This window comes from Salvelinus fontinalis, chromosome 42 (genome assembly GCF_029448725.1).
Source record: "Salvelinus fontinalis isolate EN_2023a chromosome 42, ASM2944872v1, whole genome shotgun sequence".
NCBI lineage: Eukaryota > Metazoa > Chordata > Actinopteri > Salmoniformes > Salmonidae > Salvelinus > Salvelinus fontinalis.
Window position 1 is genome coordinate 8,189,855 of NC_074706.1, and position 22,136 is coordinate 8,211,990.

At 45.8% G+C, this 22,136-nt stretch overlaps 1 protein-coding gene across 5 annotated transcripts in view; it reads left to right on the forward strand.

Annotated features, from left to right (window-relative positions):
• Positions 1 to 22,136, forward strand: part of LOC129841128 (teneurin-3-like) — a 570,942-nt gene that overhangs the window by 346,285 nt on the left and 202,521 nt on the right. The window contains exons 1-2 of one of the 5 annotated variants that reach the window (XM_055909242.1): positions 1,851 to 2,462; positions 2,574 to 2,676. The exons of 2 other annotated variants lie outside the window; for them this stretch is intronic. The gene's annotated coding sequence lies outside the window, so the exon portion shown is untranslated. Of the gene's footprint in view, positions 1 to 1,836; positions 2,677 to 22,136 lie in introns of those variants that run through there. 2 more of the 5 variants (XR_008757281.1, XM_055909240.1) reach the window with 2 other exon arrangements.

The following is a 22,136-nucleotide window of genomic DNA, read 5'->3' on the forward strand; positions in this document are numbered from 1 at the left end:
AAGTTGACATAAGAATTCTGAAATAATTAACGTTACATATGAATTCCTTAATGTGGATCTTGGGATACGTGCTGCAGTATTTATTTTCTATCCGCGTTAGTTCCACTAGTTTTACTGGTGTTTTTAGTTTTGCTGTGAAATTATTCCACAATAGCAGTTAGCATTTGTATTACCGTGCTATAGTGTTTCCCTCCATCGTTCATTCAGTATGTCATTAAACAGACAAAAACTGACTTCAAAGGTAAAGTGGGCATTGATATTTGGAATTAAATCCCCAGTCAATGAGAAAAACATTGAACTAGCTTCAAACGTTCCAGATTGAGTGGGCCTGCTGTGAAAATGCTAACTGTTATGGCGCAGTTCTCCCCATGGTAGGCAACACAGCCGTAGCAGCGCTATGTCCAGTATGCCCTGCTTTCCAAAGACATGTCCTTTTTTAGGCTTTGTCCCTCAGATTAGTCAGCTAAATGAATAATACATAAAGAGAAAGACAAAAAGAAAACACTTTTATATTTCAGAGCAAAAATAATTACTTGAGTATGGGCTCACGACTATTTTGTATTGTACAATCCTTACACTTCTTCACCTTGTATTCCTTGCTTCCCTAAATAGTTATTTTTTGACAGAATAATGTCCAGTTGTAATTTTTTTGAAACAAATTATATAATTTCTTTGTGTAATAATGTCCTGTCTTTTAACCTATCACCTCGACACTGCAGGGTGGGACTCTTTTCAGTCCGGCCATTACTTTGAATCCAACCAGTGTTTAAACCTTTAAACCTGAAATGGCTCCTTTCAAGGCAAGACCATGTTTCGTATAAGGAGACGTGAGAGAGGCTGAGATGTTACAATCAAATCATGTCATGACCACTGCACCACGCTCACATGCACTAGCTCTCCACCACGCCGCCATGGCAACCAGAAACACATGGCATGCTTCGTTTGGTTTTGGTGCAAGGCAGTACCACCCTCCCACCGGCGTCCACTTCACTCCACCCAACCCCAACCAGGGAGGGAGTAGGGATATTGGGCTGTGCACGTCTATCTACTGCACTTGATGCAGCCAGGATTCGAACCAGGTACTGTAGTGACGCCTCTTGCACTGAGAGCCCCAATGGCACACATACACAATCCATGTCTCAAGGCTTAAAAATCCTTCTTTAACCTCTCCTCCCCTTTATCTACACTGATTGAAGTGGATTTAACAAGTGACATCAATAGGGGATCATAGCTTTCACCTGGATTCACCTGGTCAGTCTCTGTCATGGAAAGAGCAGGTGTTCCTAATGTTTTGTACACTTAGTGTATGTTAAAGGCTGTAAAATATGTGCATATTTTCAGTTTTAGTCAACTGTTTGACCCAGACATGACCTCCTGACATGTGACTATTAACATTGATGTCAAAGTCAAAGCAAAAGGACATGTGCAACCATGTTCTGCATGTTGGCAGGAATAGAAAAAATGTCAGGTTATAGTAAATATTTTTACTTTCTAGTGGGGTGGCTGGCTGCAATATATGTTAAAATATTATGCTCTGTTTGTCCTTAGTTTCATTTTGTAATATTGCTGGGAAAAGTACACAATCGGTTATTAATGTACCTGGCACCAAATGGTACAGTACTGCTTGTTTGACAGAATTCCAAATAATTTTACCCTAATTTTACCCATCTCTAAGCAGGCCAAATTATGGCAACCTACTTATACAAATATGTGACCGTAAAATAAAACAACAAAATTATGCATTTATTAACATGTCATAACAACTGATGTAGGCTGCAAGCTGCTCTGTACTAAACAAATAACCCTGCGCCTGTGCCTATACACAATCCTCTCCAAATCGAAGCCCTAAATCCATTATCTGAGTGTGTAGCCTAATCACTACCAACACAGACATCTTCATCTGCTTCGATATCCGTCGCGGAGTCATTTATCACACCGCGACGCAACTCATGGATGCCCCTTAAATTATTATCATATAGTGCTAGATATACATACTGATTGGACGCAGCAGGGGGAACACTGGGTCTTTACATCGACTGACTGCGAGGGGGAGACGCTCCATCGCGCGCAGGACAATATCTATCTAGACCCGGAGACATCTCCGTTCTTTTGAAAATAAAAAATAGCCACCTTGCTTGTACCGTTGGCGGTCGGAAGAGTGTGAGAGAGTGCCTTTCTTTTGCTCGTTTTGTCACGTCAAGGAGACTGAAGTTTACGGAGGCAGTGGTTCTCTCGGCGCAAATAGGCTACAACAATCGTAACTCGATCTCCCCCCGTTTTGTGTCGTCTGTGGTTGGTAGGGTCCTCAGTAGTTACACATGTGTGGTTGTCACTGCTGGACGGTGTCATGCTCGAATCCTCTGCTTCTTTCACTGCGCTGTCCTTTACTGTTGAGTGATCAGACAGTCTTCACTGTTGTTCCAGGGCAGTGAATACCTGTCAACACCACGTCGGCGACATTGGTATGTTTTATATTTCCATTGAGCTACGGGACTATCCTATCGTTTTGAAATAGCTGGAGTGAGAGTTGTGTTAGCCAGCACCTTTATTTTACCACCGACTATTCCATTCAGAAAACAGCGACGCATTCCCTAGAAGTTGGAGCATCGTTTGGTGAAGTTTTGACACACCGGTACTGAACAACAATGGGATTCTAATCGGACAAATCCACACCAGGTAGGGCCCCAAACTGTACTGTCCTGTTGTAATTTATTTATTTTAATATTGTCCAAATGGTAAACACATTTATTAGCCGGGTGTTGGTATGGCTAGTGTTTGCTTCCTGTGAGAGTTGTTGATAAATTACGCTGCGTTCGTGTTTTACAAGCGTTTGACATGAAAGGTGCCATAGGAATATCCCATTTAATATTTTGAGGTACCGTCCGTAGCGTATATGTCCGTTGTGTATTGTGAAACTTCTGAACTACTTTGATCAGGATAAACTGGCATATGTGCATGTTATTTGATTACGCATTGTTGGACACATTAAAATAGTTCACCTGGCATCTGCACACGTGCTTAAAATCAGCACCAAAAATATATATATAAATTGCCTTTTGATTGCGTACAGCTGAAGGCCTACAGTAATTTTATGTTGTATTTAATCCATCCACACAACTATATGTCAGTTATTTAAAACAAAAAATATTCAGTTCTCTGACATTGTTGCCATTTCACAAATTTGGGAGACATTGCTGCCATTTATGAGTACCATTGTTGTTGTTCATGTAGATGTATTTAGTCCTTTAACTTTTCTGCCAGTGTTAGTTTGTATCAGGTGCTCTTTGGCGACACGCGCACAGGTCGATAATCAGACAAATGTATAAAATGGAAAAAATAATACATCGTGGTCTTCCTTCTCTACAAAGGCGACAAATACATGATATGTTGCTCCATTGTATTTTTAATACACTGTATCATTACGGTTTAAATGGGACCTTTCAAAACACATAACAGTACACTGTAAAGCTTTCAGTTTGTCATCATTTCTGGGCATACGGTGTTGGTTATCAATAACGTGTATTGGTTTATTATAAGGGACTGGCTTCGTCCCTTCACTGGCTCCTTAAAGCTGTAGCCTGACAGATGTATCCCCATATAAGTAGTCTTAGGGCTCTATTCAATATGTATCGTTGAAGCGTTACATATTGCAGATATACATATAAAAGTAATTTACATTGAGCCAACATATGCCGCGTTTACCGTGAATGCAGTCTCTGCGACCGCGGGAACTTTGCCTTTAATTTTCAATTGCGCTATAAAGCGGCTCTTCAGCGTTACGGGTTGAATATAGACCCTAGTCTTTATCCAACGGGGATGCCAACAATGCGATATAATACAATACGCTACCGGTATACCAAAATATTTGAAAAGCTTCCAGGTCACATTCATTTTAAAAAGGACTATGAATCATGTCGTTGGCCCTTAGATAGATATGGTGCAGAGTGTGTAGTTTGTGATTTGGCTCACTTCTTTGCCCTGTGCCCTTCTTATCCCCGGAGGCACTGAGCCTGGAGGTCCCTTTAGCCTACAGAAGAAATAAAATGTTCCGTAATTCACGTTCATTTTAATGTAACCCCCAGGTTAGGCGATTTTAAGATATGGGGTGAAACATTTATTTGTTAGACAGTCAATTGAGACTTTATTGCACGTCAGTAACACCAGTTTAAATGTGTAACGCTATGAAATATGTTGTAGTTATTTCAGTACATAGGGACTGTTTTCAGTTTTTCTTAAAGCTCAGAATCAGAATCAGCACACCACCTTTAGTCAGTATTATTATTTATTTATGATTGACTGTGTGTTTGTTTATTCCACGTGTAACTCTGTGTTGTTGTGTGTGTCGAACTGCTTCGCTTTATCTTGGCCAGGTCGCAGTTGCAAATGAGAATTTGTTCTCAACTAGCCTACCTGGTTAAATAAAGGTGAAATAAAAAAAATAGTAGAAATAGGGAGACACACACACTAGTATTTTCCATTAAAACATTTAATATAATTCAACATAACATAATTCATTTTTTTAAACATTGTAAAATTAGATTTTACTCTTATAAAAAAATGTTTTATTTCTTTTTATAAACCATTGATAGTGGTTGAGTCCAGTCGGTTTAGACCAGTGCCCTCTAAACAGCCTGGACATGATGCAGACAGCCAGTGTGGGTTAAGAGAGCCGAGGTATCTTCGTGTCCTGTAATTGCGGCTGAAAAATGAGACTGAAGAGAGAGGCCGACGAAAGATTCCTGGATCCTCCTAAATAGGCTTTTGTTTAAACAGGGACTGGGCCGTATGGAGTTTAACCAGGCTATAATCTGGCACTGCATAGAGAGATCTGATACACAGTTCAACCACTACCCTTCAGTCTTGTGTGTTTCTCGGAGAGAGAGACAGAGGCCAGATATGTGCTCTGTTCTGTTCAAGCTGTCTCTCATTTTCACTCAGGTATTGTACATATTTTGTGGTATTTTACTCTATTTTTCAAATGATTGTGCGAGGAAGTTTTATGTTCTTTTAGATAGTCTAACCTTGAATTTCTGTGTGGCCATACTTTGGTTTGTAGCCAGCCGGTCTTCTGAGCAGGCACAGGGAGCCAACCGGTCTTCTGAGCAGGCACAGGGCTGTTGTTGGGCAGACAACTGGGTTGTCGTACAGTGTAAACGCATCTGTTTGGTTTAGTGTAGTCTACGTCCAGCCTACATAACGTATGGCACTGGCATCCACATACACTACTGCTATGTGTCCTCTAGCTGCCTGCTGGATGTCATTTGATCCTATGACCCTTCAATTATATAACTGAAATTGTTGCAAAGGGGAACTGTATGATTAGGCTAGGTAATCAAGAACCATAATGAAAGATATTTGATATGATATTGCCTTTTAGCGAGGAAATTGCTGCATTTAAATTCCCGCCCTAAACAATAACTTTTAAGACCAATATTTTGAAGGTAATAAGCAAACACCAAAAGTTAGTTTGTGAAAAACTAAAATCCATTTCTATAATTTATGTCTAGATGTGAGGATCGGAACATGATGTATTTGACACACCTTCTTTGCAGAAGGTATTATCTTTATGAAACGCCCCTGGTAGGCCTAATTCAGACAAAGGTTTCTATTGCTGCGAAACAAATGGTTCCCGCGTCAGTGGAGGGTGGAGCGGGGTGAGATGGTGTGAGGTGGGGTGGAGCGGGGTGAGGTGGGGTGGAGCGGAGTGAGGTGGGGTGGAACGGGGTAGGGTGGGGTGGAGCAGGGTGAGGTGGGGTGGAACAGGGTGAGGTGGGGTGGGGTGGGGTGGAGCAGGGTGAGGTGGGGTGGGGTGGAGCAGGGTGAGGTTGGGTGAGATGGGGTGGAGCTGGTGAGGTGGAGTGGAACGGGGTGAAGTGGGGTGGGGTGGGGTGGAGCAGGGTGAGGTTGGGTGAGATGGGGTGGAGCGGGTGAGGTGGGGTGGAACGGGGTGAGATGGGGTGGAGCGGGGTGAGGTGGGGTGGAACGGGGTGAGATGGGGTGGAGCGGGGTGAGGTGGGGTGGAACGGGGTGAGGTGGGGTGGGGTGGGGTGGATCAGGGTGAGGTTGGGTGAGATGGGGTGGAGCGGGTGAGGTGGGGTGGAGCAGGGTGAGGTAGGGTGGAACAGGGTGAGGTGGGGTGGGGTGGAGCAGGGTGAGGTTGGGTGAGATGGGGTGGAGCGGGTGAGGTGGGGTGGAACGGGGTGAGGTGGGGTGGGGTGGAGCAGGATGAGGTTGGGTGAGATGGGGTGGAGCGGGTGAGGTGGGGTGGGGTGGAGCAGGGTGAGGTAGGGTGGAACGGGGTGAGGTAGGGTGGGGTGGAGCAGGGTGAGGTTGGGTGAGATGGGGTGGAGCGGGTGCGGTGGGGTGGAATGGGGTGAGGTGGGGTGGGGTGGAGCAGGGTGAGGTTGGGTGAGGTGGGGTGGGCGGGTCAAATTCATTTGAAGTGCAGTCGTAATACATTTCTGACATAGTTTGGTGCACTAGGGGACGTCGGTCTCCCATGTCCAAAAAATCTGATTTTATTAGTTCACATTAACTCTCAGATGATTGATGGGATCACTTTGGAGATATGAGGTTTCATTTGTTACTCATACGTAGCCAGTGATTGTTTTTAAACCCTCATGACAGGGCCTTTGGTGGCGGTGGTGCGGGCTACTTTGGATGGAGAGAAGGCATCATTTGTTACTATAATGATGTTAATAAAGTTCCGTTTGGCCGGCGTGATCCTCACTCTAAATCCATGCCCAGGTGTGACCGGTTGAAAGACGGTTGCCACTTGTCATTCTGATCACATCAACAGTGTGTGTTCTTATTCAGGAGTCGGCGTTACTTCCCTGTGTGCACCAGATGGTTCATTCTGTGTAAATAGAGCCTCTAATTCATTTTTCAGTGACATAATGAAGTGTTAATTCTGTCAAATGTGCCTACGCTTCATTAATACTATCAGATCAATGCGGTTTGAACAGAAGACCCAGTACTTCACCTCAGAGGCTTGCCAAACGATAGGGCAAGAGAGAGACGTAGAGGCCTGTAGAAGAGGGGGCCTCCTCTCCTTAGACAGACGGTGGCAATGGTATAGCAACCATGAAAAACTGAAGCGAGGCCAAGGTAGAGCGACAGATGTATACAAGAGAAGGGAGTAAGGGAATAGCCACCAAGGGCATGCACAAGGCTGATTCACCAGCAGCTTGTTAAGTGTGGTGCGTGAGCAGTGCCGCAGAGGAGAGGAGCGGCAGCACCGAGCACCACACTCTGCCTGGAATAGCGTGTTTCATTGGAGCAGGGCTCATTGCAGCCCAGCCATGCTGAAACGGGGGAGGGACGGGGGTGAGGAGGAGGGGAGAGAGGGAGGAGGAGATGGGGATAGAGGAGAGGCTCCCTTCCGCCACGGGCAAGCAGTGCACAGTGCACACCGGCCCCAACCAAGCTCCCGAGCAGCTCCCAGCTCACTGAGTTGAGTGCACTTGTGAAGTGGTGGCGTGGTGGGACGAGGAAAGGGAAAGGGAGGACAGCTCCTCTGTCTGTCTGGGACTTTGTCAATCACAACATATCACAGGGAGAGATTGGAGAGGGGAAAGGTGAATGTTTGTGATTTATTTAATACACACACGCGCACACACACACACCCCTCCCCCCCACAAACACACACACAAACACCCCCCCCCCCCTCCCCCACACACACACGCAAAAAAACGCTCCGACACATCCCCACCCTCCCTCCCTCTCACTTTTCGAGGGAGGCGATTTGTTATGATAGCAGCATGTGAACCTTAATGAAAGGCAGCTGTGTGTGGGGATGTTATTCTGGCCCAGTGTTATTCTGGCCCATTCTGCCCCCCCCTCCCCCACACACACACACACACACTCCTCAATACACCTGCTAAAACACTCAGGCTGTATTGATGCATTTATGTATTGCTCTGTTGCCAGTCCGATGGCTGCTGATGCAATGAACAGCACTGCAGAGAGTCAATGTCTTATTAGAGTGGAAACCCCTCTGCGTGTCCCTGTAATGATGCACACCCGATACACACACACACACACACACAAACACCCAGACCCTTTGTATGTTTTCTATCTTATTTTCCCTTTTTAAAAACATGTTCTCTTTCTCTCCACCTCTCTTTATAGAAGGTGAAGGTGCAGAGTACTTCAAAAGGATTCACACGCACACACGCACGCACGCACGCACACACACACACACACACACACATACAAACACACATACAAACACACACACACGCACACACACACGCACACACACACACACACACACACACACACACACACACACACACACACACATACAAACACACATACAAACACACACACACACACACACACACACACACACATACACACACACACACTGCTTACACACTATTTAAGCTTCGAGTGGTTTTATTGGCTCTCTCGTTTTTCCCGGTGTCGAACTCCAACTGCCTTCAGATGTATTTGCCCTTCCTAACATCAGCCAATTGTCTTTCCCTATGAACCTCACTAAAATATTCATGGACTCCTCCCTTTCCAGGCACTACAGGCTTTGATGGCATTATGTCAGCGTCTAAAATTATGATGGATTTCTTTGTTGTTGTTGCCATCTCTGGTACATGTAGGATCACTGTAAACTGGTTGTTTCACTGTGGAGTTACGTGGTTGGTTGGACAAAGATAGTTTGAGGAGAATTTGAATGTGTAAAATATGGTTCAAAATATACGTTTCTTCCAGATGTTTGCCGAAGCTCTTGTGTTAGATGGAACCATATGGTTTGATGTGAAATGAAAATTTGGTCTGTGAACTGACAATGAGTAGAGATCTGGAGGTGTGAAAGTGTGTTTGGTGTGAAAACAAAAATAAAATATGTACTCTTTCCGTCGGCTCGACAATGCTCAGTCCCGCTCACTCTGTCCCTGAATTTGATGGTGTTTGGAACACAACATCCTGGCTCTCCCTTGCAGAAGGCCTGTTTTGGTGCTTACTTTTATGCTAACAAAGTGTTGCGAAATGCTATTTTCAGGTAACAACCTGCTTAAAAAATATTTAGAAACTCAATTTCATGAATCACTTTTTTCAATACAAACTCATTGATGAAAAACCTGTAACAGAATATTAGACATGCTATACAGCTCTTAAGAAACTACGTATTGACATATTATGTCAGTGGACCATCCACGCACCACCAGCCAATGACCATATTGACACACATTAAAGGAACGCTCAATTGGAGTTGAGACATTGACCCTCGGCAGTGAGCGGTCTATGCCAGTTACTTGCTGTGATGGGGATGTAATGAAGTGTGTGTGTGTGCGTCTGTACGCCAGTGGGGACAGGATGGGGCCCGAATCCGACCCCTGGATCATTTGTCCTGAACCTTTCCCGCTTTCCTTCCTCCACACAAGTCACGTCTCACCGCCGGATCTCCACACGTCTCACCTCCGGCTCTCCACACGTCTCACCTCCGGATCTCCACACGTCTCACCGCCGGATCTCCACACGTCTCACCTCCGGCTCTCCACACGTCTCACCTCCGGATCTCCACACGTCTCACCTCCGGATCTCCACACGTCTCACCGCCGGATCTCCACACGTCTCACCTCCGGCTCTCCACACGTCTCACCTCCGGATCTCCACACGTCTCACCGCCGGATCTCCACACGTCTCACCTCCGGCTCTCCACACGTCTCACCTCCGGCTCCCCACACGTCTCACCTCCTGCTCCCCACACGTCTCACCTCCGGCTCTCCACACGTCTCACCTCCGGCTCTCCACACGTCTCACCTCCTGCTCCCCACACTTCTCACCTCCGGCTCCCCACACTTCCTCCAGCTGGGGAGAGATGATGTATGCCTTTAAACATTGTATGCATTGTGTGTCGCTCCACTGTGTGTGTGTGTGTGTGTGTGTATCGCTCCACTGTGTGTGTGTGTCGCTCCACTATGTGTGTGTGTCGCTCCACTGTGTGTGTGTGTCTGTATCGCTCCACTGTGTGTGTGCGTGTCGCTCCACTGTGTGTGTGTGTGTGTGTGTGTGTGTGTGTGTGTGTCACTCCACTGTGTATGTGTGTTGCTCCACTGTGTGTGTGTGTGTGTGTGTGTGTGTGTGTGTGTGTGTGTGTGTGTGTGTGTGTGTGTGTGTGTGTGTGTGTGTGTGTGTGTGTGTGTGTGTGTGTGTGTGTGTGTGTGTGTGTGTGTGTGTCGCTCCACTGTGTGTGTGTGTGTGTTTGTGTCCCTCCGCTGCTCTGTTGCTTCAGGGTTGGTGATGAGTTGAGGCTGCCAAATGGGCCAACACACCGGTCTGGTCTCCTGGTTGTGTGTGCGTTCATGAGTATCATCCGTGAGATAGCGCGACTACCGCCATTATTAATTGACCCTCCAGCGTCAAGCAGAACATGTACCATTCCCCAGCTGTTGCATTTATAAATCCCAATGGTTAAAGATGTACGACATGTTTCTTTATTTTTTTTATTTATTTTACCGTTATTTTACCAGGTAACTTGACTGAGAACACGTTCTCATTTGCAGCAACGACCTGGGGAATAGTTACAGGGGAGAGGAGGGGGATGAATGAGCCAATTGTAAAGTGGGGATTATTAGGTGACCATGATGGTTTGAAGGCCAGATTGGGAATTTAATGTACATCCTTTACTGAAAGATCCAGTGGTGTATCTCTCCCAAGTGTCTGAGATGTACAGTAAGATAAATCATAATCATAATCATAATAATCATAATGTAAAGGAATTTCTTTGTTTTTTGTGTTATGGTTTGTCTGTGTTCTAAGGAGCTGGTATGGCTTCGCTAGTATGGCTTTTTAGACCTCTCAATGTATTTTCGTGACGGATGTTTCCTCATAGCACAGTATTTGAACTGTGCTTTCCTCACACCGCCGTGCTCCATTTGCTTACCATGCTCCCACGTAACCATTTCAGATTGGCTGCTGTTCCGTCAGGCGCGTAGGATAGGTCAGCTCAACACCATGTGACCTAGCCCCTGTTCTGCCTTACCTGTTTAAAATGAGGGCGCTGTTCGTTCACAGAGGAACCCTGCTGAGCAATATGTGTACAGTCACAAGAGTACTGTACTAAATATAAGTAGCCTACAGTCATGTCAATACTGTATATGAAAAAGCTATCTGTGAGTGACTGATTAAAAAACGCTTTGGAAAGAGGCTCAGCTTGAAGGTAATGAAGTGATTATAGTCTCTGTAATTTGAACGTAATGTCTTAGTTTCAGACGCCAGATACCCTGCACGTTCTTTGATATATGGTCTTATTGATTTGAATGTGTTCAGGTAGGCTAGAAGAATTGACGATAATAGCGTATTTAGAAATAGGCCCGAGAAATTCCTCTGCCACTCAGTAATTGAAAATGGCGATTTCCCTTTCAGTAGTCTTGTGGAGACATGATGCTTTGAAGCGTAGCTTCTCTTGTTTATGTCTGCTTCTAATCTCTCTGAACTCTAGCTTTTCTTTTCACAGCAGAGATGTGTTTGACCTGTGTGTTTTCTTCCTTCAACTCTTATGACCGCTGCAGTAAGTAACCGGTTGGTCAGGAACACAAATATGAACCGCGTTTCCCCCCATGGCGTTCTTACGGTCGGGGGGGGGGGGGGGGGGGGGGGGTTCACAGAACGGTGAAGTAGACTAGTTTCTCTTGTTTGGATCAAGTTATCATTCTTCTCTTTTCTTTGTGGCTGAGCCTGGGTCTGATACAGCCATTCAGTTCAGTGAGAGCCAGGGCCGGAGCTGAGACTAACCCACCCTCTCTTTTTGGAGAGAGATCAACATTCCCACAAGGTCCAGCTTTGTGACCAGAATGAGTAGACTGAGTGTATGTGTATGTAACCGCTTAAAGCCGAGCCCGCCAGCCAGCCAGCCAGCCAGCCAGCCAGGGACAGATATGTTCATTAAAGCGACAACAGACTGGGGGGATTTCCCCCCTCTCTTTCTCACGTGCACACACACGCACACAGACACAGTCAAACCCCCACACACACACACACACACACACACACACACACACACACACACACACACACACACACACACACACACACACACACACACACACACACACACACACACACACACACACACACACACACACACACACACACACACACACACACACACACAGGGAACCTATCCACTATCCAGACTACATGTTTCTAGTGATGGGGATACAGTTACATATTGGAAAATAATATATTGTATCGTTTTTGCAATATTGCAATTTTATTTTTGCGGTAGTCGGCTGTACCTGCACCAAAATTACAGTATTTTTCCTTCATGACTTGTTCTCCATCTTCTTTTTACGGTAAATAGTGAACCAACATGTTTTCAGCACTTTTATTTCCCTGACTGATGAAAACTAATTTTCTCCTGATCTCTCTTGTCTCTCTGCAGCAGACATATAGTGAGCAATACGTTTGAAACAGCGAATGGTAATAAATATCGTATTGGCGTCGAAGTATTCCGATAGTATTGTACCGTGAGATCCCTGACAATTCCAAGCCCTACATGTTTCCTCAAGTGCTCCTTCCATGTTGTTGTTATAACGACCGACCACTACAGTTGAGCCAAAGTGATCACGGCAGGTGTAATTAGAGCACGTGTCCCAAATGGCACCCTATTCCCTATGTAGAGCACTACTTTTCACTGTAGGGCCCACAGGAGTGCACTACTGGATATTGGTACTAGGGTGCCATTTGGGAACTAGGGAGAAGGATGTGATCCTTTGCTCTCGTTGAGAATAAGTTGTTTATTTATCTTCTCGGATTGTTTTTTTTTATTTTTAGCAATTACAGAGAAAATGGTGTTGAACAGATTCATTTCGCAAATGTGTTTTGACTAGATTTGTGTGGTTAGGCTACATTTCAATTATTTATATATTTATATATATAAAATAGGCCTACTGCATGCATACTGTTTTGATCTCTGTTGCAGTCTTTTACAATTTGTAGTCTGCAGTCATTTATTATCGCTAGTATTACTGAGAGAACTCCAGAACTGTTTATATGGGTTCACATGAGCCCGGGTTAGCTAATGGCAGTGGGAGCCATTTTTGGAGAGCTTTCATTTACGTGTGTTAAACTTCAGTTTATGGGCACTTTCAGTTGGAATTCAACATCCCACACATTTTATCCGTTTAGAATGTTCTGCCGCACCACGAAGATATAGAATTGCACTCTTCCACAAGTCTAGATGGGGTGGATTGGCACGCAGGTATCATTTTATGTCTGTGGTCAATGGTTTTGAAATGGGAATGAGGCTTTGCTTCTGATTGATCATAGGCAAATCAAATGTCACCTGGCTCGGAGTGGTGTGCCTCTCAAGTAGTGAGTTTGGCAAGGAGATTCTGCTGCTGTCGGTGAAAGAGGATGTGTGTGTGTGTGTGGATAAGAAGGGAAATAGAAAACGAAACGAACGACACTTGAAAGAAATAATGAAGGTTATTGAAATGGAGTGTAATACATCTTGCATATTGAGCCTCGCTACTTGTTAAATTGACAGGCCCTAACCAGAAACACATTTGCCTGATGGATGATTTGCGGCCGTCTAATGGCTACATGCACTTGAAAAATGAAAACATCGACCCATCCGCTCCTCAAGTTTTCCATCGTCTTAATGAGAACGAGTGGTAAGGAAAGAGAGAAAGAGGTGGAGAGGGGAAATGAAAAAATCAACTCTGGCAGCTAGGCCACCTCTCAGCTAGGCTAACTCTGGCAGCTAGGCCACCTCTCAGCTAGGCTAACTCTGGTAGCTAGGCCACCTCTCAGCTAGGCTAACTCTGGCAGCTAGGCCACCTCTCAGCTAGGCTAACTCTAGCAGCTAGGCCACCTCTCAGCTAGGCTAACTCTGGTAGCTAGGCCACCTCTCAGCTAGGCTAACTCTGGCAGCTAGGCCACCTCTCAGCTAGGCTAACTCTGGTAGCTAGGCCACCTCTCAGCTAGGCTAACTCTGGTAGCTAGGCCACCTCTCAGCTAGGCTAACTCTGGTAGCTAGGCCACCTCTCAGCTAGGCTAACTCTGGTAGCTAGGCCACCTCTCAGCTAGGCTAACTCTGGTAGCTAGGCCACCTCTCAGCTAGGCTAACTCTGGTAGCTAGGCCTCCTCTCAGCTAGGCTAACTCTGGTAGCTAGGCCACCTCTCAGCTAGGCTAACTCTGGTAGCTAGGCTACATGTGTGTTTCAGTTCAACTTGAAATGTTGGACAGTGGTATACTATAATAACACATGGTTGGGGAAGGTGTATTTTTCATAACCATACCTCCTTATCCCACCAATTCAGATGGAAAATATGAAAAATACACCTTCCCCAACCATGTGTTATTATATTATACCACTGGGAGACCTGTATGGTTTTTGGTACAGACCCAAGTAATTTTATATATTGTCTCAAATGTCCATTTGAACAACAACATTGCAACAACAAAAAAATCCAACAATTTCTATGAATTTGATGGTAGTTTTGGGTGTTTAGGCTAGATACGAGGTAAGGGAGGGGAAATCATTGGAAGGATATGACCCTTAAGTTTGATTATAAACACACTTTTTTTGTCTTTTAAAATACATTTAGGAGTGACTTTCCTAAAACAGAAAATGTTGTCTATGCACAACCATATGGGAATTAGTTTTAAAGCCCACTGCTTGTTCCATTCCCCCCCAAAAGTACGATCAAACAATGGTTCCAAATCCCCTGGAATTGACTGTGTTGGTTTTGCGGGAACATTTTTCTCTGTGTGTTCACTGTGGTTTTAATCTCGATGTCAAACACTTTGATAAAGCTGGGGGTGTGTCCTTGAATGGTCACAGCTTTACAGAGGTTGTCTAGTGTGGGAGATCTCACACATTTGACAGACACATATCCTACAGTAGATTGTGGTTTACACCTTGTAATAGTCCTGGGCCTATATTTGCTTTGTGATGTCCTTCTAGAATATTCTACAGTGTGTTTTAAGATATTATTATAGACCGAGGCTTATTCATTTTGATATCTCCCATTCTGTGGCCTTTACTTAATGCCATTCCCTGTAGAATGAATGTCTGGCTGTTCTTATTGCCACATGTATCTTCCAGTTGATTGGCTCGGAGCAGAGGAGGGATCAGTTGATTGGCTCGGAGCAGAGGAGGGATCAGTTGATTGGCTCGGAGCAGCAGTGGACAGATTGAGTGTGAAAGGCATAATGGTGTTTATGGAGAGATAGGCGGTATGAGAGAGAGAGAGAGAGAGAGAGAGAGAGAGAGAGATGTTGAGAGAGGGAAGTAGGGAGAGAGAGGGAGAGAAAGAGAGAGCTAGGTGATATGCAGAGAGAGAAAGAGAGAGCGATGTTGAGAGAGGGAAGTAGGGAGAGAGAGGGAGAGAAAGAGAGAGCTAGGTGATATGCAGAGAGAGAAAGAGAGAGCGATGTTGAGAGAGGGAAGTAGGGAGAGAGAGGGAGAGAAAGAGAGAGCTAGGTGATATGCAGAGAGAGAAAGAGAGAGCGATGTTGAGAGAGGGAAGTAGGGAAAGAGAGAGATAGGTGATATGCAGAGAGAGACATCTAGGGAGAGGGTGTTGAGAGAGCGGGAGAGTAGAGCTCCCGACCGACGTGTGAGGAGGCCAGGCTGAATGTCACACACCTCGCCCCCTCTGTCTCGCCCACCTCTCAACCCGGCTGCCCGCCCGCTGCACACATGACATGCTGCGTTCGTGCCACCCTGTTAATTAATCTGTACTATCTCAGAGCAGAGCCCGGCACCACAGTCTGTTCTCTCTCTACACAGCTCTATGTCTCTATTTATCTCTCTCCATCGCTCTTGCTCCCTTTCTCTCTCGTGCCGTCTCTCTATTTCTCTCCATCTATAACCCCCCCCCCCCCCCCCCCCCCCCTCTCCCGCCATACCTGTCCATCTTCCCCTCTTGGCCCACTACTTTGGCTGAGGCCACTGGGAAAGCAGTAATGGCAGCTGCCGCATCATATCAGGTGTGTGTTCATGTGTGTGTGTGTATGTAATTGTGTGTGTGTGCTTGTCTCTAAAGTGTATGTTGTGTGTGGCGGTGTGTATTGCCTACCTACCAGAGTCTAGTTTTTGTCTGCCCAAATTACCCCTGGTAGAGGTGTCCATGGCAGCTTCCTGTACAACCATTATCCCAGCATGCTCTCCATTGCCTGCTCCAAAGTATGCACAAACACTTTTCCCTACTCAGAATCAAGCCAAGAGAGGGTGATGACTGTATAACCCCCCCCCCCCCCCCCCCCCCCCCCCCATCGAAAGACCAATCATGGTAGGAGATAATTTGATCGTCAGGCAGAGAGAGAGAGGAGAGGAAGTACAAACTGCATCACGGTGGCTAGTGGTCGCTCCCGCTCATCATGGCTACCGGCTGAGCGAACGGAAGTGAAGGACAATGTTCCAATGCAATTAAGACTGCGAGATGGAGGTGGTGCTGCAGGCTAGGTCAAATGGTGTGTGTGTCTGACTCGTGTGTGTGTGTGTGTCTGACTAGTGTGTGTGTGTGTGTGTGTGTGTGTGTGTGTGTGTGTGTGTGTGTACCTCAGTGATGTGGTGTCCACCTGTCCACCGTCGCCTGCTGCTCAGAGACAGTTTGACCTTGGTCTCCTCTAGAAGGGTACAGTAGGGGATTGGCTGTCAAGTGTCAATATCTTCTGGTCTACTTGCTTCTAAAAGTGTCTAGTCTGTGGATTTAAGCAAGCAAATGGTCATGTTTCATCATCTTTACATAGACGGGCTGTTGTTTTTTATTCAGCATCACAGGGGTATTACCTCATGGCTTTTCTTATAGCTGTGAGTGTGTGTGCATAGATCCGTACACTTCTGTGTGTATGTTGAAGTGTACAATGTGTTTGTGGGACACCATCATGATGAAATGGTGTTGAAAGCTCCCTTGGTGTGTGTGTGTGTGTGTGTGTGTGTGTGTGTGTGTGTGTGTGTGTGTGTGTGTGTGTGTGTGTGTGTGTGTGTGTGTGTGTGTGTGTGTGTGTGTGTGTGTGTGTGTGTGTTCTCTGAATGTCACTGTTGCTGATAGTCTGCCTTGGCCTGTAAGGCTTCAGCGGGGTGGAAACATTGGGACTCTCTGCTCTCTCACAGAGGAGGGTCGTGTGGCTCTGTAGCTTTCAACACCATTTCATCATTAAGTGTCTCGTCCTCTGGGTCCAAGCATCTCGTCACTTTCTAGTCTCTCCAGACCTTCTTGGCTCACGCATGGAATCCTCTTCTCTCTTCTCTTCCCAGGCCTCGTTGGTTGAGTCCCAAATGTCATCCTATTCCCTACATAGTGCACTACTTTTGGCCCTATAGGCTCTGGGCAAAAGTAGGTCTCACTGTTGACATGGTGACAGCAGATGGATAAGCTACAGGTGCTGGTTCTCTCTCTCTCTCTCTCGCTCTCTTTCTGTCTCTCTCTCTCTCTGTCTCTCTCTCTCTCACTCTCTTTCTATCTCTCTCTCTCTCTCTCTCTCTTTCTCTCTCTTTCTTTCTCTCTCTCTCTCTCTCTCTCTCTCTCTCTCTGTCTTTCTTTCTCTGTCTCTCGTCTGTCTCTCTCTCTCTCTCTCTCTCTCTCTCTCTCTCTCTCTCTCTCTCTCTCTCTCTCTCTCTCTCTCTCTCGCTCTCTCTCGCTCTCTCTTGCTCTCTCTCGCTCTCTCTCTCGGGTATTTCTGGAGATAAAGAGAAAAAAGTAACCCCTTTTCCTAAGTGTCCAAAACCGTCACTAATTCCACAGAAGAGTATATGATTATTGTTCATTTTCTTCCACACTTCTAAATTGCCCATAAATGAAGTGTTACCACCCATGGTGAGGAGGACAAGGTTTAAGTGAAGTCTGTAAAGTAGAAAGTTACTCCTGTAAAATGTTCAGATATAGCCTGATTTAAACACTGCAGTAATCAGTACAAATTGTAAGTATTTCCTGTACTTGTTGTGGTTTGAACTGCCCCTGAGCCAAGTCACATTTCTTTGTGACTTAAATTGATCTGGTTCATTATTTTTGATAATACTACTAATTTGTAAAAGTGGAAGAGAAGGAATTTGTATTTATGTATTTAAGTGGCCCTGCCTCTAGGTACATTTGAACTAAGGGTTATTACAGCCCTTCTGTAAATACAGGTGCTAGTTTGTTCTAACCCAAACCCTCATATGAAGTTTCCCTCAATATTATATGACCTACTTCCTGCTCTTTGTTTCCCTTCCCTCTCAATGACCTTTTGATTGGAGACCGTAACGTTGGGTAGCAACCAAAGCCACCGTGCAGATGATGTATGTTGTTGTCTCTTGTACCGTGAAGTCCCACGACGCTTTAAAATAGTGTTGACATCCACATTTTTCGGTTTGTTTTGCCTTGTCTTTTTTCAACCCTCTGTCCCATGTGGAAGCACTGACATTTCGAAACAAAATAAGCAATCGTTGGCAATTACGGGAGTGGCTGTCACATCAGACACACACACACACGCACACACTCACACACGCCACACACACACACACACACACACACACACACACACACACACACACACACACACTTCTCATCCATACCTGTTTAGTTTAGTCTCTACTCTCGCTCCATTCTAAATAGTTTTCTAATCCTCTGTTTATGTCATCCACATACGTTCGTCTCTCCTCTGCTTAGTGTCCTCCACTTCAAACCACATTAGTCTCTTTAAACACATTAGCCATGTGCATTAAACACTTTACTCATGTAGCCTTACTCAAATCCATTTTACTTAGTGGAAACACTTACTACTACTTACAGGCTCACGTGTCATCTGCACATCCCGTGGACCACCCACGGTACATAATCATTCATCTGCATCTTTGGCTCTGGACGCTGCCATGTCATCTGCATTCTGGGTGACAGAGTGTCCCTCATCTAAAGTGAGTTTACAGTAAGCAGCCGGGCTCCACCCCTCCCGGATCTGACTTTCTGCTTACACACACAGGGAGGTCAAGTGGGTGTTTCATCCTTCCTCTCTTCTCCTCGCTGCCTTTTCGGCTCCCTCACTGTCCCTACTCTGCCAAGCCTCTCCAAATGGATGTTCTCCATTATCAAAATTCAATTTCTACTCCTATCGCCGGGCGAACGCGCACACACACGCACACATACACACACACACACACACACACACACACACACACACACACACACACACACACACACACACACACACACACACACACACACACACACACACACACACACACACACACATTAGATGAATCCGCGCCCTCCTCCCCGCTCACCTCATCAGCATCTGTTGTGGGAGAGCAAACAGCCGTAATTGTGTTAAGCGAGGAACGACCAGTGCATGACAAACGAGCGAAGGAGAGCTCCCACAGAGCATAGCCCAGAGGTGCGACGTTGCGCCAGCAGACTAACTTTGGCACCTTGAGGCAGACACTAGTGCAGGCAAGCAGCCACAAACACATCACTCTGCACATCACCTCATCGTAACCCTAACGTTTATGATTGATTACCTTATGAGGTAAACGGATGATTGATTCTGCCCCAGACTTTCTGTTTTAGTCATAAGGAACTATTCTCCAGGTGGTTTAAGGCCCAATGTTGGGTTCTGAAACTCAGTTCCTTTGAAGATTTGCCACTTTTACGGTACCATCATTCTTTCTCTTGAGATTATCAGATCACAGTGTAATAGCTGCCCCCCCCAAAAAAACACCCAAAGTGTATTTCCTTCATTCCTTTACAGAGGTGGGACGGAGGCAGGCCCAAGGGCGTCGCCTATCATACCATAGAAAAGTGTAGGAGAGAGTACAGAATCTGCATCCCAAATGGCACTCTATTACCTATTATGTGCACTAGTATTGACTAGTAGTGCACTTTGTAGTGACTAGGGTGCCATTTGGGACACATCCGGAGTATCCACTCGTTGAGTGTTAATCTTCTCTCTGCCTATGATTTCATGTTGGATTCACTGGTCTCCCAGGTATTTATTCAAGGGTATTTATCCTATAATGCTGTAGAGTAATGGTCCTGCTTTCACCCTAATTTAATTTGAGGACATCCAATAAATGCCTTAGCCAGAAGTCTCCTCTTTTAAACACTCGGCGGGGCAGTCTATCTATCTCAGCAGATGCATAAGCTACAGGTGCTGGTGCTCTCTCTCTATCGCTCTCTCTATCGCTCTCTCTATCGCTCTCTCTATTGTTCTCTCTCTCATTAAACAAATCACGAAGAGGGCAACTAGTGGGTGGACGGCCGCTCCTCTCTAACAGGTTCTGTGTGAGAACAGCGTCCTTGAGACCCACTTTAACGTTTAATCGTTTTTTCGTCCCACGTTACTTCAACGTTCGCCAAGTTCCACGCGCAAACCTGTTTGCCGTTGTTGAGCTGTTTTGATAGCTGGGTTTGTCACTAGCTGTCTTGCCTGTGTATTCAGAAAAGAACATTCCTGTTATCCTGCCTAGCGTGACAGAGAGCGCCGAGGCTCCAACAGGCTCATACATCTCACGTGTCCCTGTCCGCCTCTGAGATAGATGCACAGTGTGTGTGTGTGTGTGTGTGTGTGTGTGTGTGTGTGTGTGTGTGTGTGTGTGTGTGTGTGTGTGTGTGTGTGTGTGTGTGTGTGTGTGTGTGTGTGTGTGTGTGTGTGTGTGTGTGTGTGTGTGTGTGTGTGTGTGTGTGTGTGTGTGTGTGTGTGTGTGTGGTATTGAAGGAGCGGGTGTTATTTGCCACTTGACTGAAGGGAACGGCGAAGAGAAAACATCCAGAGAACATTGTTCATCATTCCTATCCTCCCATTCCTGCAGCTCTCAGCTAAATCCATCCATCTCTTTTGAAAAATAAGTTAGAAAGCAGAGGAAGCTTTCATGATGAGGACCACTTACCAAATGGCACCCTACTCCCTACATAGTGCACTACTGTCGACCAAAGCCCTGGTCAACAGAAGTGCACTATGTAGGGGAAAGGGTGTCATTTAGGACATTCATGCAGTAGAACTTTAGGAGCTGAACTCTGAAGTTTATATCCCCTATTGATGGGGATATGGAAAAGGTTCCCTTTTCTCTGATACTGGGGCTGGCTTCACAGGCCTGGTCGGTCGGGAGAGAGTAGAGGGAGACCTTTTAGCCCTGTAGAGGGATCCCCGGCCATCTCCTTGAGCTTTATAGCTCTGTAGTCACGAGGAAGAATTAAAGACCCCCTCCTGAAAATATGTGTTAAATCCCATCATGCAGCATTGATGGAGACCATCAGACAAGCTGACAAGACGGTATCTCCCTTTCTATCACTGTTGAGTCGGCAAAACGGAGTGAAAAATGTGTCAGTTTGAAGTTTGATTTCCCCCCCCTTATTCTGCCATCATTGCAACGTTTGTTGTTTTATTTAGGCGAGTTTGAAGTTTGAAAGTTTGTGTTTGCTCGGTAGGAGAAGAAACACCCCACCGCTCTGCATGCCTTTTAATTGGACCGGCCCACCCAGGGCTACAACTTCTGTTTCATATCTGACAGGAGGAGCTTACTTTTACTGTCACAGCCACACACACACACACACACACACACGCGCTGCGGTCCCACACAGGGCCTGAGTCGTGAGTTACTGGGAACTCTCAAACTTTCTCATACTTTTCAATAGCAGCTACACATCTTCTGCATTTGTGAAACCTGTTCACTGCTGGCGCAGAAAACAGCTCATGAAACATGCAGCATCGCCAGTCACCACTTTCCCTAAAAGAGGGAGTGATCGGGCTGCTCCTGCTGAGTTGTGAAGGGAACTTGTTTTCACGTTGGTAGTTTGCAGTGCGTTTATGAATGACATATTCTCTCTGAAACGTCCGCGTTGGCCTGTCACATTCCGTTGGTCTTTCAGAGGGCTTTTTGATGACTTTTTCTTCTCTCTTTCTTGTCTCTTTTCACCAATAGTCCCACTTGAGCAGTAACTCAGTGGCAACTACCGCCATTACTTTCCACTGCTTACGTAAAGGCTTCTCTGCATCATAACTGGGGCGGCAGGGTAGCCTAGTGGTTAGAGCGTTGGGCTAGTAACCGAAAGGTTGCAAGTTCGAATTCCCGAGCTGACAAGGTACTAATCTGTCGTCCTACCCCTGAACAAGGCAGTTAACCCGCTGTTCCTCGGCCGTCATTGAAAATAAGGATTTGTTCTTAACTGACTTACTTGCCTAGTTAAATAAATAA